At 44.9% G+C, this 13,663-nt stretch overlaps 1 long non-coding RNA gene across 1 annotated transcript; it reads right to left on the bottom strand.

Moving 5' to 3' along the window:
* Positions 1-2,009: 2,009 nt before the first annotated feature.
* Positions 2,010-13,001, bottom strand: LOC134016578 (uncharacterized). Its single transcript, XR_009929557.1, has 3 exons — positions 12,872-13,001; positions 12,691-12,767; positions 2,010-2,142 (listed from the first exon to the last, which is right to left on the bottom strand). It is a non-coding gene; the product is annotated as an uncharacterized LOC134016578 (long non-coding RNA).
* Between the last annotated feature and the right edge of the window lie 662 nt (positions 13,002-13,663).

The following is a 13,663-nucleotide window of genomic DNA, read 5'->3' on the forward strand; positions in this document are numbered from 1 at the left end:
TTATTTGTAGTGTCTTTAAATCAGCCGAAGATATAAAGTCAACTGTCCTTCCATGAATCATAAATCAGTGGACATTAACAAAGTGAGAGCCGTTCTAAACATCTTCCACTGCGCAGCAATCTGAGCCAAGTCTTCAAGGACGATGATTGACATTATACAGCTCCCTCAATTTAGTGATATTGATGCCATTTCATTTTGAACTACATAGTGTTCGTTTAATGAAGGCGTCTGCTAGCCTCATGTTTCCTAAGTGCCGTTAAAAAGAGCGAGGAGGACAAGGGGAAACGGGGAGAGGGAGAAGGTCAGGATGAAGGGATACAAATTTCATTACCAATAACAAACTGCCAAGTATGATCATTAAAAGGACACCAACTGGCACAATAAGCTACAACCTCAGGTCTGTTTGAAAAAGACAGTCCAGACTTCAGAAGATAGCTTACATTCTGTGCCTCAGTCCGGACATCCCAGTATTTCACACCTCTACGAGGATGGTGGGACTGTGATGTGTCTGTAAAGAGTTTGGTAGTTATCTGTCTGTCTGTCCGTCCGTCATGGGTTCCTTACCCTACCTGTGATTGGACACTATGGGGCTAACTCCACATCATCCTCACCTGTTATTGGACACTATGGGGCTAACTCCACATCCTCACCTGTGATTGGACACTGTGGGGCTAACTCCACATCCTCACCTGTGATTGGACAGTATGGGGCTAACTCCACATCCTCACCTGTGATTGGACACTATGGGGCTAACTCCACATCCTCACCTGTGATTGGACACTATGGGGCTAACTCCACATCCTAACCTGCGACTGGACACTATGGGGCTAACTCCACATCCTCTTTCTAATCAGCCAGAAAGCCGTAGCCAGATCCATGTTTTATTAATCCTCCTGTTTCCTAAAACTAGGCCAGGTCCATACCAGCCTCTCCACTCTGCCTGTAGATTGTATTAACGTCTTTTTGTGTTTCGCTACAAAGCCTCCGAAATTGGGTCTTTGCGCTGAGAGAGATTGAAAAGTGGAAAAATGACTTTCTCCCCTTGGTTTGCCTTTGGGACATGGCACCACAGACCAGGCAATGGGAACATACTGGAAAATGTTTTGAATGTGCTTGTCTGAATATAATTCTGCACACATTAAGTGCTGGCCTGTGCTTGAGAGATGACAATATGCCTTCAGATTTTCCAGCCCCAGTAATGAGCATATGTGTGTGGAAGGAGCTTGGCAGCCTTGTAGCGATCCTACAGTGAATGGCCTCCCTCACTCACATTATCCTCCAGTATCCCTCGGTCCCAGCGTTGTCCTTTGTAAATGCCACCATCAGGCCATGCTTTGTCTAGACACTCGACCACACAAGGCGCTGTTGGTTTTCATCAGGGTGCATGCCATCTGTGTGCTTGGATGTGGGTGTGTAAGTGTGTGTGTGTGTGTACACAGGTACTTAAAATAAGGGAAAGGAGACTCATATGGCACACATGTGAACCGTGTGTCAGGGAGAGGCTCAGAAAGGCCCCATGGATAAATTGAGTCTGTTTCCAAACTGGCAGACAATGTCACAAGGGCCTGAATGGTGTTTTAATTAAAGCCCTAATGGCACAGTCTGTACTTTGAAATGACTCATCATCATGCATAATCACTGAGAGGTAGTTACCACCGGCAGGATTGCAACCATCTGCTCCTTAAGAACACATACTGATCATTCCTGTAACGTTTGAATGTGAATAATTGTGTGGTATTCTAACAGACCCCTGGCCCCTTGCTTTAAACCAACGGTTGTACGTTTATCAATCGAACATCTGTATTGAAGTGTTGCAATGGGTGTCTCAGAGGGGCAGTTTGCACTGACTGATGGTGAGGTAGTGGGGAAGCCACAGCACACAGTCATACTCCTGGAAACTTTTTTTATTACAAGTTGTGACACCAGACTCACTAAACAGTTATACATATGACATTGTAGTCGCAGTGCTTCTTTAACATTGACCAGAATTCTCTTCAAACTGTTCTGTTTGTTGAATCATTGGGAGGTTAAACCAGATTTAGACCGAGGGGACTGTCTCCCGAATCTCTGCCAGGGCGGCCCCTCTCACACGACTGCCAGAGGCCTCTCTGGTCCGGTTGACATGATTCTCCAGGGGGTTCCCTGCTGACAGACAGAGCCATTAGAAGGTGTCAGAGCTGTGGCAGCATGTGGCAGATCACAGATCATCTTCAGCCTGGCTCCGCCTGCGGCCCTGATCAAAGGGCGGAGGAGAGGGAGATGGAGTCCAAAGAGGACACCACAAAGACGATTCTTTCCCTCATGCACATTGTCTTGTGTGTGTGTTTATGTGTGTGTGGGCTATGATGGAGAGCATCCAGTAGACACGCGCCTCACTACCCTGACACACGGGGCAAACACACACAAACAAATAGACAGTCTGTCGGCATCTGCAGCAGCAGTCAGACCCTGACAGCTCACTCTGACTGGTTAATTGAGGTGATAGATACTCTTGACATTTATCTAAGCACCACTGAGCAGATTACCACAACCCCCGCTCGCTCTTCTGCAATTCCCTATATTAGAGGAGGTCACTTTCTTAGGTCTTTTTAATATGCCTATGCAATTAATAACTCCTTAATTCTGGCCCATATCTCGGGCTTGCTTAAAGTTTCCTTTCATGATGCGATAAGCCTCTCTCTCCCTCTGCTGTTTGCTGCAAATTAAACTAATCTCCTTCAAGTTCACCCCCAAGGCCTGAACTTTCTCCTCTCTTGTTTCTCCCGCTCTCTTTTCCTGGAGGCTGAGGAGAAAAAGGGGGTGACGTGAATAAAAAGGTTACAGTATCCAGAACTTCACAAAGCCCCCCTCTGGGGATAGTGAATCATTTATGCTACATTTACCTGAGATCTTCAGTGGCTCATCCTCTTCTTTAGGCACTACACGGAGAGACGGCTGCGCAGCCCTGGTAGTAATCAATTTGTGAGTTGCCTTCCTGAGGCTTAGAGCCAAGTGTAGGTTTCAATTAAGAGTGTTGCGACTTTTCGGCCAACATACAGACTGGGAGGTTGTGTGTTTCCAGTGGACGCCTGTCCCAGGAGTTGAATCACACGCTTTTCTCATGACAACTTAATCAGATCAAAATGCGGTCAGCGTCCATCCCCTCTCACAGCTATGGTGCCGTGCTTAGAATCATGATGCTGTAAACAGTCTTGTACTACTACATTCAGTACCACTCCAAAACAGTGTCACTGGCTGTTTGTTTGCCGTGTGGTGACACTCTAGGGTCACACACTGTAATAATCTCATCTCCTCATCCTTCTCCCTAACTCTGCTGCTGTGGGAGATTGCCATCAAGAGATGGGAGGTCCGAATTCGAGAACTGCGTTCAGTACACGGTAGCGGTTCACTGGAGTTGAATCCTGCCCTGGAGAGGGAAGGGAACTGGAGTTTGTAATCTCCCGGGAGGAGGAGGAAAGGGATAATTCACTTATCACGATCTGGGCACAGGACGTGGCTGGCTGATATGGATCTGAGGGGGCTGATGGGATCCGGAGTTCTCCGGCGGTTGTTAGAGAACGGGGAAACTATGGGGAGTAAACAGACTGGGTCTGGAACATCACATGCTTCTGTCTTCTCCTCAGACTGGTTCATTATTCACTGTTTTTCCTTCCTGTTTTTAATTGGTGTGGACGTTCAAACGTCACAGTCACTGTTTGTTCTGCAGTCTCCTCGGACTCGTTCGGTCCTGATTCATAATCCGGTCTGTGAGAAGCTGTGAGTAACTATTCACTCAGCTGTACTTCGGACAGAACATGCTCGTGGATGTTGTTCATCTGGAAAACATGTGTTTTCACACTGAGATGGCATCCCTCACCATGCAGTTCTGCAGAGTTTGTGCCCTCATTCTGATGAAACAGTCTTGGGTCATCTACTCTGCAACCTGTAATTATTCTTTCCTGTACATGTGAGCCTCTTTTCCTTGCCCCCTCTCTCTCTCCTTTTATCTATCTATCTATCTATCTATCTATCTATCTATCTATCTATCTATCTATCTGTCAATCTATCTGTCAATCTATCTGTCAATCTATCTGTCAATCTATCTATCTATCTATCTATATATCTATCTATCTATACATATATCATATATATATATATATACCCCTCTATCTAGTTTCTCTGTAACATCCATTCATCGGCAATCTCCAATCAGCTCCTACAGTCTAAATCATCTTCTATTGTGTGTTTCCTGGGGGGTGAAAAAAATGATGCCGCTAAAATATTGCAGAACTGTAATTATAAGACACACCTCTGTCTCCCTTCACACCAATGACGCACAACCAACTCTGTGCAGACACACACACACACATACACACACTTACTTCATCTCCACAACCCATACTTGTCAGCCCTCTCATTAAGCTGTCATGCTGTTTCACTCAGAGATCCACTCCCCATCACTGGGTGTTACAGTAAAGTACTTCTCTGAGCTGAATGTGAGAGAGGGTTAAAGCAGACATACTTCATGCACCATAATTTAGCATATCTGTAATGAAATTGCCATTGAAAGACAATGAGAGAGTGGAGAGGAAGTGTATAGCAAAGTTTATTTGACGTAGACTGTCTACCGACAGTGTGTTTCCTTAACAGAGATTTACGTAAATTGAAGGAGGGCTGAGTGTGTCACCCTGCTACACGTGGGATCTCCACATAACTGATCAACAAATAGTGGGCAACGACGTGACAGGTACTGCAGCCAGCCAAACAGCCAGGCAGCCAGGCAGCCAGCCAGGCAGGCAGGCAGGCAGCCAGGCAGGAAGGCAAGCATGCTGGCAGAATGGCCGACGGATCAACTGGTAGACATTTAGCCAACCCCACAGCCGGCAGGTAGACAGTTAAGTGAGTGGGCAGTGAGGCAGGTGAAAAGCCACAGATCAAGCACACTGGGACTGAGCAGTTCAGATGGGCACGGGCTAGAAGGTACAGATGGCCATCCCAGAATGTAGACTGGTAGACAGACAAGTAGGGTGACACCCAGGAAGACAAGTAGCAATGTAATCAGCAGAAATGTAGTCAGGCAGAGAAACAGGCTGGCCAGATAAGCACGCGAACAGCCAGGCTAAGGCATGCCGTGCTCTGGACTTCCCTCCCTCTCTGTCTCTCTCAGCCCTGCCCGCCCGCGGCTCCTGCCTGCCTGCCTGCCTGCACTTAGCTCAGAGCTCCCAGCCTCCCTCGGCTCTCTCCATCGGCAGCATCCCTCCTGTCTGTTTGGGTGTTTTGGTGGTTCCATGATCGCTACCAGTTCCCAGCAGCCAAAACATGAATTTGTCATAGCACATAGCCCCATGAAAACGAATCGAAATAAATCAGCCATGACCACTTAGGTGGAAGAGTGTGGGGGGTGGGAGGCTGGGGTAGGTACCGTTGGTGAGTTGGAGAGGCAGAGGGAGGGGAAAGTGCAGGTAGGGATGGGTTGGGGGAGGGGGGGGGGGGTTACAGTGTAATTAGCTGTAGTTGCAGCGGGGCTCACCTGCAGGTCTGCTGCCCAGATTTGGGCCCTGCTGGCTTGCTAAGTAAGTATTTGCACGCAAACTAGTGATATTTGATCCACCCCAGTGTCAAGTGCTTCCATAACTTTAAAAATTGAAGAGGAGGAGGCTCTCTCGTGGCTCTCAGCTGGCAGTTTGATTCAGATTTTATTATCCGCACTGGTTCTATAATAAGCAGGAACTGTCCTGTTGGATTAGGCACGCTCCACGGACCTCCCGCTTACCCCTCCTCAACCCCTCCCTCCCTCCCTCACTTAGCCAGAGGAAATGGAGGTTCCCGCCGCCAGCGACCCCCCCCCTCACTCTATTTTGCCCTCTCTCTCTCTATCTCTCCCTCTCTCTTTCTCTCCCTCTGTCACACTCTTTTTTTCACTTTGCCTCTCTCACTATTTCCTGGTGTAGGGCAAGCAGGGAGAGCCAGACAGACTTAACCCATTTATGTCTCTCTCTCTCTTTCTTTCTCTCAGTCCCCAAGCCTCTCCACCTCTGTCTGTCTCCCCCCCTCACCCTCTCAAAGGTCGACTCTCCCTCTCTCAGTGGATAGGCCGAGGCATTTCATTGGTTGAGAGTGTGTGAGAGCAGCAGCAGCAGCAGACAGGCACACCTGCTAGGTGCTGTGTCATTCCCCGGGGGAGCGAGCCGTGAGGTAACATGGCAGCTCTGTGAGATGCTGAGAAGCTGGAGACGATCACACAACAAACACAGTGGACACCAACACCTGCCCTAGCCGCACAGTCCAGACACACATCAGCACTGGGATCTTGACATTTTATGTTACGGTATCTTTGTGTTTCTCAGATGCAGTAGTAAGAGACAGTATATCTGATATCGCCTCTATCGCTGTCTCTTCCCTGTTGCTACTAAATTCTAGGTCAGTTGGACTGTGATTGGCTGCACAGCTATGATTGAGCTCCCCTAGGGAGAGACTGTCTCCAACCTTGCGGGCCAGTGTGTGTTTGCGTGTGTTTGTGTGTGTGTGTGTGTGTGAATTCATACAGTACAGCATGATGATGTAAGTGTGTGTGCTGTAGCCAGAGTGTGTACTCAGTCTGCAAGAAACTAAGTGTGTGTACACAGCTACCAGGATGCTATATTTACAGCCAGTCGCCTGGCAAAAACAGCATCTCCCGCTGTAGGAAGTGAACTGACACAAACACCATTATCATAAACCTGTAGTATCCAGGGACAGAGTACACATACACAACCTGTAAAAAACAAATTTATACTCATATTAATGTAAATGTAAATACTATACAATTTTATAATGTCACTGTTCTAAGACAATCCATCCATATTGTTTTGCTCGGAAATGGTACATACAGTACTTTCTTGCTCTTGTAATGGTTGCAGTTGCTGCCTCGTGTCAGTAGTGTCGGGCCAGCATTTTGAATTGGGAGGCTTTTAGAGAGGCCTGATGAAACTGAGTTTCTCCCGCAGAAAGAGGTAGTAGCCCAAGGCCATCTGTCGGTCTGCTGATCTATGTGATATACAGTACAGCAAGCATGGTATCTATGGGCAACATACTCCCAGACAGCCATCCTCTGAGCACAACACAAGCTAAAATAAGACAAAATGCCGTTATATAAACCGGAATATGTAAATGTCTGCTGTATTGTTTTCCATAAGTCATTTGTCACCATAAAATTGACCACGGTTGTGTTTGCAGTAAATAGGACAATGATTCAGAATGCATTGCAGTGCACCATTTCTTCAGGTTATGTAACAGAGGCCTGTTTCGCTAATACCATCAAAGCTCTGAGAGCGATTCTAATTGGTGGGTTTTATTTTTTGCGTTCCTGTAGCTGCGTTTTCTGCTGTTCAGCAATGTACCACAGAGACATAAAGCCCTCTGATAAGAGGACGATTCGCCACAGCACTGAGTATGACCCTGCATCAGCCTGCATGAAGGAGTGGGCAGAACTGTGCCCTACCTTGCAGCATAGCACTTCAAACCCGGAACCAATAGCACACACAAACATCGTGCACACGCACCATACACACACACACACACACATACACACACGCCAAACACACACACACCAAGCCACCAAGCACAAACACCATACACACAAAGCGGTTCCACGCCGTCGCAGAACATAGCTCCACACAGACCGTACAGAACGTATCTAAGACCTGGACTAGCCGTGCTGTTTTGTTGGTGTCTCTTGATTGAGAGGGGGCGTCTAACTCATTTGCCGCGGTTTTATAAGACGCTCTGAGTCACTTCTACAGATTATCTTATCAGACTCTGTGTTTGTGAGTGTGGCTTTGGGATTGGAGAAGGGAGGAGGGGGTTGCTGCTCAACGTTACATCACGCTCTCCCTTTTCCTCACGCTTCTCCTGATTTTTTCTCTGTTGGGGTGACAAACGCAGCTGTTTTCCGACGAACGTGCTGTCGAACTACTATCAGCAGGATGCACAGATGAATCTGATAGGCCGAGCTGTTCCCCACGCCTACTCTCCTGACATGCAGGAAGGTACATCAAGTCAACCAATCGATGGTAGTCTCGTGAGGCAAACGGTCACGATGGTGGCCATTTTGTTTGTGTTGAGGTTACGTGCTATATGTGGAGGGTTGAACATTTAGAGGCCTGTACTCCATAACTGTCTGTGCTGAAATGTTTTAGAGAAGGTCTGAATGAAGTGCAGCTTGGCAGGCAGGCAGGTACTGTAGACAGGTCGACAGATGGGCAGGTCGACAGATAGGCAGGCAGGCAGGCACAGCAGTCTTCACCAGCATGCTTTTGAGTACTAACTCCCTCCAACTTTGCTGCATTATTAAATAATCCATAAATTATTCAACACCTTTTGTATCAAACAAATATTTTGCAACTTGCACCCACTGTATATACATGGAGGGGAAATTACTTCCCTATAGAAAGATAGCCTGCTAGAAACATAGATGTATATTTTGTATGTGTATAATGTATATCCTGGTGTGCTAGGGCTGTGGAGACAGGCACAGACTCCCCAGGGAGGGCGCTCTAGAGCTCTGCATACCCAAGACCCTCTCACAAATGCCATTTCCCTAGCCTATACACCATATACCATAGCATCACATCATTTTAATGACACCCCTACATCACTTCCTGCTGTAAGCTGTTGCCGGATAAACGGGTCTGGTCTGGATCATTATGGTCTGAATGAGGTCCGCCTGAGCGCAACAAGGTTTCTCTCGGTGACGATGGCGTCACCGACAAGCGTGGGTCGCATGGTCACGTTAGTCATGGCTTCCTGCACAGTTTAAGGAGGTCTCTGGGAAGCCTGGTGGATGGATGCACGCGCATTCTTTCTTTCGCCCTTACTCTCTCTCTCGCGCGTTTGGATACGGAAAAAAACACAAATGAAGACAGAAGCTATGGGCACTTAAAATAATGCTGTCTGCATTATGTGAAGAATACATCCACTTAGAATATAACACAGCCACCTACATGTATAGAGTGTGTCCTTGTTGGCATGTCTTGTCCAGAGTCTGCACATGGGAGACATGCATTGATTCACATTTTGAACAAATTCCTTAAAAATATATATATTGGACATAAGTAAAACGTAACAACTGGGAATGAAAAGGAGACGAGTAAAATTGTGTTTAAAAATAAGTCTACAATGATTTACATGTTTCATTTAACTTAATTTACCACATTGACCTTCAACCAGTCTGGCACACTGTCTAATATACTTCCTATTGTCCTGTTGTGTTGTACGTCTAGTGAGCTAACCCTCACAGCTAGACCTGCTCCCTGCTATTCCACACATGCAATAAAGTTTGTTGCCTCATGTGGGGGATCTCTCCTTTCTTTTAATGCCTGCCGTAGCCTCTTTTGGTTCCATAATTTATACTTTTACCGTACTTGCTTCTGCGTGCTTTGGACTCGTGCATTTTTAAAGGGCGGGCATTGAGGGAGTTTCTGTCCTGCTCTCCTCCTTTGTCCTGATCACGCAAGGTGCTGCCATCCCATATACGGGAACACTGGAGCACAGAGACACGCCTCAGCCTCGTGCCACACACACACGTATACACACACACATACACACATGTACACACTTACTGTGCACATACATGCACATGCACACATACAATCAGCTCAAACTCTGCCATTGGGACAGTGTCTCGTGTCTTTGCATAAGCGTTCAGCAACCACACAAGCACGTACACACACACACACACACACACACACACACACACACAGGGTGGAGTGATACGACAGTCTCAGTAAGAGCAGTAAAGATGCATATTCCTGTCACGCCCGTGCATTAGGAAGTTTGTCTGTTCCCTCTGCTCCTCCTCTGTGGGAATTCACCGCCAAGCAGAGATGTCACAGCTTGGTTTTCAGGCCTCTTTCTGGGGGTGTCAAACTTAGCCTATTGGTGAAACTAAGTAATCAGATGGACACAACATACATTTACTTCTTTCATAGACCAGCTGTAATTTGGGACATTTTGTTAGAATTTCTTTCATATATTTATTTTCTATTTTATAAATGTTTCATATTATAGATTTGTTGATAAATATATAACGTACTTGATTTAATTTGATTTCTGAAATACATACTTAATAATAATAATAATATGTACTGTATACTGTATATATTTTGTCATGAGCCATTCTTGCACTCAAAGTGCTACAGTACAGTAAAAATTACATTCATAAAACATAATATACAATAACAATAAGAGCAGATATACTTGTTTGTTTGTTCATTTTAATACACTTTGTTCATTACAATTCATGTTCAAATTTTATAATTCTTCAATGACTGCATCAGTAAAATTATATAAATTCAACTCTTTAATCTATACTACTCTATTTTACTGCACCGCATAAATTGTTGACTATTTGAGGGGATTGAGGTAATTGGCAGAATGTTCTGGGGTTTGTGCCAAAAGCAGAGATTAAAATGACAAAGATGTTTGGAGTAGAGTGGAAAGGCTAGATATCTACAACCCACAGCAACAGGTCCATCACAAATTTAATGTCTACCAGAAACAGATCTTGTTCAAAACTGATCTGTGAAAATAGCTTTTGCTAAAGATTTGAGTTGCTAAACATTAAGCTATGCTATACACCCACATTTTTTGTCCATTGTTTGACTTTTAAAGTCAAACTGAAAATATTCATAATACTTTTAATGCAGTTGTCTGTAATTCAATTGTTTCTTTGCTTTCATAACTTTGAGAATGCCCTCAAAATGTAGAATTCCCTCAAATACCCTTGCTTTCAATGAAAACACATTAACTTAACATCTAAGATCTTCTCCCTGTTTTTGTTTGTCTGAACAATAAAGTCCTTGAGCATTGTCCAACCAATCTGAACAACCTGGAGCAACCTGCAAAGAAAAAATTGGCCAAAATGCAGCACTTTGCAATTATAGTGCATACTAACCCCTGCTTCATGCTATTATTGCAGCAAAATAAGGCTTTATGAAATATGTGTGGTTGTTGAATCCTCCAGAAAATGTGTATTTTATTTATCTAAAATAATGTCTAAAATGAAACTAATGTCACTGTTCATTTTGAATGTTTTTAAATAAATTGTAAAACTTAACAAAATGTTATCCTGGAAAATGAAAGATTGGCAAGCACTTAAGTAAGTAAGTAAGTAAGTAAGTAAGTAAGTAAGTAAGTAAGTAAGTAAAGTAAGTACTGTATGTACATACAGACAGCATTATATATAAATATAAAGCAATACATGTGCACATAGAGTATATGCACAACACAGCAGTCTGAGACCACTAGTTAGATATTTGTATTTGTTTAGAATGTGATAACAAATAATGATTACAAACAATTATATAATCTTAACAATTTGGATAAAAAGATAAATCTTTGAAAATTATTTCAGAATTTCATAATATATTAGTGCTTGGTATATCCCCTCTTTTTCTTTAAAGACAGCATGCATGGACTACACAAGTTTGTGCAAAACCTGATGACCCATATTATTATAGAGTTGAAAAGATTCCAGCGAGCTATATGTGATGTAACAGAATGCTTGGCTTTCTCAGAATGTGTCAATTCCCCCATTAAATGTTCAATGCGGTCTCAGACTTTTGATCCCTATTAATATACAGTACACACAACATACGTATAACCATACACGGTAAAATGTGTGGTTGTGATGATCTAAAAAGATTTGTTAGTCTAAGTCCCCTACAGTTATAAAAAACAACAACCCTTGAATGGTTTACCAACCTGCCATCCCCATCTCTCTCTCTCACTCTCTCTCCCTCTCAATCTCTTTATCCTACATTATTCTCTCAGGCCACATAGCCTCCATTCTCCCTTCATGTGCTGTCATTTAGATTCTCTACTAACATGTGAATTTAGGTCAGGCCACCGTTTCCTCTCCAGATTCTGCCTCTCTGTCGCAGGCTTCCCATGAACAGGAGGAGAGGGGGGTGTTTCACACCGTTTAATCTGATTGGGACACGGAAAGTGGTGATAACAGCAACAAGGCTAATATACCGAGGGTTAGCTAGCAGGAGAGGAACCGCAGCCAGAAAAACAGAGAGTAGGAGGAAAGGAGGCAAGAGGAGATGACAGGAGTAAGAAGAGGAGATGACAGTGAAGAGTACGGGGAGAGGGGACGAGCGGAGCGATGTGAAGAGGTGCGAAGAAGGGAGCGAAGAGAGGAGAATGCAAGAGAAGGAGGAAAAGACAAGAGGGGAGTTAGAAGGGATGAAAAAACACAAGAAGAGAAAGGAGGGGGCCCGGGGTGTGTCTGAGAATGCCACTCACGTCTCGACACACTGCCTCAACTGCTGGCACCTTGCATACCAACAGACAGGCCATATGGCTTCATTACGAGAAATTCAAGCACACACACACACACACAGACACACACACATACACGCTCACACATGCTCACACACACGCTAGGTATGTGACGGATTGAATGAAGGCAGTGTGGCATAGTATAAAATGGCAGGTTGACTTTTACCTCTGGGCTTACAGAAAAGTTGGCCCAATTACTGGGACTTTTCGGAACATGAGGGTTGTCCACTAGCCATGCACACCATTCTGGCTGTCCACACTCAACCGTGCACTATAATGCGAAATATACTTTACTGAATATATTTTTGTGAAACAATCTTTATACTGTGGGCATTATTCTGAAATTCCAAATGTGTTGGCTGATAGCTATGTCATAAGCCTACTCACCTTATTTCACATGCCTACTTCCAGTTTGTTCCTCCTCCTTTGTGTTGGAACTTCTGGTCAGCTTCTTGGGTAGCTAGCTTCTGGGGAGAACAAACCTGTTACAGGGATTTTTCGAAAATAGGACGAAATTATGGAATTGCATGACATACAGTATGCAACAAAATGCATGTGTATTAAATACCCTCTCGTACTTTATTGCTACAATTAATAATCTTTCCTGACAATGTCGTCAATAATACATATGAATTACAGCAAAGCATTGTCAAATGTGAATAAACACTCCCTATTTCTTTCTCCTTCTTTCCCTCTCTCTCCGTCTCTGGTGTGGGGTATCCTGTGTAGGGTCTGAGAGGGAGGGTGGAGCTTGAGGTTCTTATTTACTGCAGTGGAGGCGAAAGGGCGGCAGGGGGCTGGCTGAGCTGCTGTGGCTGTCTCCCTGGGAGCCACTTTACACCCATTACAGTCATTAGTGTCATGGCCCAGGGCTGGATGAAGGAGGACACGACAACCCCAGGGCCGGGTTAGGACCAGGGCCCACGGCAGGGGCCATTTTTCGGGGACTGAGGGCTAGGACCACGGCCTTTGGTTAGGGAGGAATCAAGTACTGAGACTGAGGCTTCTACCACAAATGTGTTAGGGTGTTGTTTGGGCTCGTGTATTAACGCTGGGGAAATGCAATCTGCTGATATCTGCTCCACCTGTTAACATATCACACTGAATCACCACAGTAACTCATAGGACTGGGTGTAAGGACGGAGGTTTATGAGGGGACTAAACTTGAGAGATTTGTGTAAGCAGAGAGTTGAAAACATACTCTTTTTTGTTTACTGTGTCAGAAGGAGAGAGGGGGAAGACAGAACAATGCAATTTGTTTTCAGGGTAGAGAGGCGGTGGGTAAATGGGGTACGACTGAGAGGCCAGCTGATGCGTTAACAGCAGTGGTTGACATCATTAGAATTACAAAGACATTTCA

The sequence above is a fragment of the Osmerus eperlanus genome, chromosome 3, assembly GCF_963692335.1.
Source record: "Osmerus eperlanus chromosome 3, fOsmEpe2.1, whole genome shotgun sequence".
Lineage (NCBI taxonomy): Eukaryota > Metazoa > Chordata > Actinopteri > Osmeriformes > Osmeridae > Osmerus > Osmerus eperlanus.